Below are 4,338 nucleotides of genomic sequence, written 5' to 3' on the forward strand. Positions count from 1 at the left end.
CCTCTCCCCTGGGGGGTCTTCTCTCTCTCTCTCTCTCTCTCTCTCTCTCTCTCTCTCTCTCTTTCTCTCTCTCTCTTTGGGGGGTGATTTCTCACTTTCTATCTCTCTCTCTCTCTCTGGCAAGCACACACACCTTGTAGCAAAAAGCCCCATCAGGGCCAGCTCATGATGCAGCAATGAAGGGCTGCTCCTGAGCAGCTGGATCTCACATGGTGAATGCGATTGGAATCCCTGGGTCAGTCAGCCTGGCACACACCATGCAAAGTGCCCTAAGTCTTAGGGGATGGAGGACAGGAGAAAGGGGTCATGGTATGACCGACCCTGTGAAGGTGCTCCTTTCTCTCTGCCTCTCTCATTCTTTCACTCTTTCTCATGCAAGTGTGCACACACTACACCATTGATAAAAAAAAATAAAGAAGGAACTTCATTTGCTTTTTTGGATGGATTTATCACACTGGTAAAATAGCACAGCTCTATCTGAACAAAACACTTTGCCAAAGCTCTCATAACACTCTCATGTGCATGATGAAGCAACACAAGGTAGCTTCCTAACTCACTAAGCAACTATGCCCAAGAGATGGAAGGGGGCTATGTTAGTCTGAAGGAGAGGTATGGCTCAGCCCTGTCTTCTTCAACACTCAAATATAGTTTATCTTGGGAGTGCATGTTCTCACACTCGCAGATGACCTGAAGCTGGGAAGGCTGCCTAACGTGTTATATGATAGACTTGAGTGGCAGAAGCACTCAGCAGACTGAAGCTAACAAAGCAAAATTTGGTGTGTATCCCATAAACCACACAATTTTAGAAGTCATTTGGACCAGGGTCAGCAGGCAACATGGAGGTTAAGGCAGGAGGCTGAATCCCACATGGCCAACAGCGCAGTTGGGTCCCGATCCTGGGAACTTCAAAAACATGCTGTGCACAAGTACATGTGTATACATGCCCAAAATCCTGAGAAGAGAATGGAGAAGGGATTACAGAATAGCCAATCCCCTATGGGGGTGCTTTCTTACTTTTCTTCTCTCTCTCTTTCTCTCTCACTGTCTTCTCTGTCTAGAACATGCACCTTATAGCAAACAAACAAACAACAACAAAAAGTCATTTGGACTAGTGCAGAATGAGGGAGGTTCAACTTCAGTGTTCACTTGAAAAGGACCTGGAAATATTAACTCATGGAACAACGAAGAACCTACCAGGGACTGCCAAAGGGTTGTTGCAGTCTTTGGTTACATTTATAGGAACACGATATCCAAATTAAAAATGAAAGTATTTTCACTGTGTCTTCTGTGTAAATTCCATATTCAGAGTAATGGTTTTAATTCAAAGGATCAAATTATAAAGGGATCTCTAGTAAATAAAAGAAATTGTAGATAACAAAGGTCAACCATCATTATCTTGGGATCAGAAAACATAGCATATAAAAAATAGTGAAAGAAATGGACATACAGGGAACCAGCAGTTGGAGTAATGGCTATGTCACTGGACTTCCATGTAGTCGACTGTGGTTTGAGTCCTGGACCTGGTGGCTTAAACTCATGCCAGGCACATATGCATGTGTGCCCAAGATCCTGAGAGGAGAATGGAGGAGAAGGAATTGTGACATGGCCATCCCCCTGGGGGGTGATTTCTTGCTTTCTGTCTCTCTGTCTCTCTCTGTCTTTCTGGCAAGCACATACACCCTATAGCAAAAAATATCTCCAAAAAAAAAAAAAGAAAGAAAGAAAGAAGGAAAGAAGGAAAGAAAGAAAGAAAGAAAGAAAGAAAGAAAGAAAGAAAGAAAGAAAGAAAGAAAGAAAGAAAAAGAAAAGAAAAGAAAAAAGAAAAGAAAAGAAAAGAAATGGATACAAGGAACTTTGAAAAGAAGAACAGAATTCTGATACCTGACAGCTCAACTCCTTAGAGAGTTGTCCACTCTCCCATTCTCTATCCCGTTACCCTGTGTTTGACCTCGGTAGTGTTTAGCACCCTCTGAAATCACTTTGCTTCTTGATGGTCTATGTTTCCTTCGTGTAATGGAAGAGTCAGCAGAGAAGGAGCCTTGCCTGTCTTATCTACTGTACCCAGAACAAAAGTAGACACCAAGAGAGGAGATTGGATCGTCTCAACACTGTAAAGGGTCTTCTTCGTGTTGCATGGGTGGGTCAGGTTCACATAACCTCTAAAGCCTCCTTTTAGGAGGCGATACAGAAAGGAATAGTTCTTGAGCCAGCCAGTGGCTTGGTGGCCAAGGAAGCTGGATCTCATATGGCTGACGACAAGGTTCAAGTTCCAAACCAGGCAGCTTAAAAAATAGGCCAGGTGCATGTGGGCCCAATATCCTGAAAAGGGAGAGAAATTGAGGAGAAGGGATTGTGGTGTGACCTTTCCTCACAAAAGGTGCTTTTTCCTCTCCTCTTCCTCTCTCTCTGTCTCCCTGTCTCTCTGGTGAGTACCCATGCCCTCCGACCAAAAGCCAGAAAACAAAAACGGGCGATTCTTTTGGAGGGGCTAAATAAAATCCCTGAACATCTCAACACAGACAGAACTGTAGATGGAGCCCAGGAGCTCGGCTTACCACTGCTGAGGCTTCCTTCAGGTGTGTCTGGTCATGTCCAGAGAAATGCAGGAAACAAGTTGGAGAGAAGCTAATTTTCTCAGGGCTGAACAGACTCTTAGAGGAAACAATCCTCAAGTTGAGCCTCCTCCTCTTTCCCACATGTCCCGGTGTCCTCCCCAGTGATCAGGTAGGGTGTTAATGAAAAGCTTGCTTTCTGTGGAGATGAGGAACAGCTGAATCACTCCTACATTGCCAGTGAAAATGCAAGATGGTATAAACACTCTAGAAAACACCTGGCAATTTTTTATAAAACTAAACACGAGACCACCATTCAACCCAGCAATTGTACTCCTGAGCACTTGTTGCAGAGAATTGAAGACTTCTGTCCACAGAAACCTATCAAAGAATGGGTTATTCATAATAGTCAAAACCTGGAAGCCACCCAGACGTCCTTGACTAAGTGAATAGTGAACAAGCCGTGGTACATCTATACCAAGGAACACTACTCAGCAATAAACAAAACAACGTCAATGAATCACCAGAGAATTAGGAAATTATACAGAGCAGAAAAAGCCAATTACAAAAAATCACATGCTGCTGGACTGTACCAATACAATATTCTGTTAAAAAAATATTTATTCCATGAGCGAAGAAGGGAGAGAGAGAGAGAGAGAACCCCATAGGGTCTTGACACCATTATCTACCCCCAGCCTCAACCAGCCCCAGATCACAGACATACAGGTACCTGGTGTACTCAGGGAAGTCTCTGAATGTAAGTCTAGAACTTTCCCATGTGGGTCTGCCTTGCAGAATGTTGTTTAACCGCATCACCACCTAGCCTCTCCACTGATAGAATATTTTTGAAATGATGGAGTTATAGATTTAAAAAAATGAAAAAAAAAGTGGTAATGGGTACCGGAAGTCAGAGTGATGGGGAGGTATAAAGGGGCAGCATGAGGGATTCTTGTGGCAATTCAAATGTTCTGTATCCTGACTGTGTCTCCCTCAGTATCCTGGCTGTGACATTGTGCTAGTTTTGCAAGATGTTACTACCCAGAGAACCAAGTAAATGGCTCACAGAATTTCATTGTATTATTTCTCATAATTGTATGTGAATCTGCATTATCTCAAAATAAAAAATTGAATTAAAGAATTGCTACGTAAGTGGGAGAATGAGAGAAGAGTGAGTAATTCAGATAAGCCCCCCAGGAAAGAGTCATCACAGATAAAGAAGGAACCAGGTACCATCACATCAACCTGCCGACTGTCATCGCCAAGAGCAATTTTCTGAACACTTGCCCAGAACTCTACTGGGGGTGTGGCCACCAGACATTGGGCTAAATGTGGAGGGAAAAGAGCCAGTTACCCAGGGACTAAGAATTGAAACATGTGCTTGGGCCAACTGGTGGCATGATGGTTAAGATAGCTAGATTCCCCCATGGCCGACTGCTCATTTCAGGTCCTGGATCCCATGGCTTGCAAAACACATTGGGTATATGTGCCTGCATGCCCAAAATCCCAAGAGAAAACTTGAGAAGGGAATGTAACATTCTCATCCTTCTGGGGGGGGCGGGTGTTGCTTTCTCACTTTCTTTCTCTGTCTACCCTCCTCTGGTGAGCATATGCATCTTATAGGAAACTAAAATTATATATAATAAAATAAATGAAGCAGTGCTCAAGGATAAGTCTCTCTCTCTCTCTCTCTCTCTCTCTCTCCCTCTTTTTGAGAGGTTTTTGCTGTAGGGCTCGTGTGCTAGCCAGAAAGATAGAGAGAGACAGAGAGAGAAAGCAAGAAATCATG

The 4,338-nt window shown here is 43.5% G+C and overlaps 1 long non-coding RNA gene across 2 annotated transcripts in view; it reads right to left on the reverse strand.

Moving 5' to 3' along the window:
- LOC114006054 (uncharacterized) overlaps positions 1 to 4,338 on the reverse strand; it is a 76,019-nt gene that overhangs the window by 15,981 nt on the left and 55,700 nt on the right. The window contains exon 4 of one of the 2 annotated variants that reach the window (XR_003547824.1): positions 2,556 to 2,751. The exons of the other annotated variant lie outside the window; for it this stretch is intronic. This is a non-coding gene — a long non-coding RNA (uncharacterized LOC114006054). Of the gene's footprint in view, positions 1 to 2,555; positions 2,752 to 4,338 lie in introns of those variants that run through there. 2 annotated transcript variants of the gene reach the window in all.

The sequence above is a fragment of the Tupaia chinensis genome, unplaced genomic scaffold (genome assembly GCF_000334495.1).
Source record: "Tupaia chinensis unplaced genomic scaffold, TupChi_1.0 Scaffold000074_1, whole genome shotgun sequence".
NCBI lineage: Eukaryota > Metazoa > Chordata > Mammalia > Scandentia > Tupaiidae > Tupaia > Tupaia belangeri.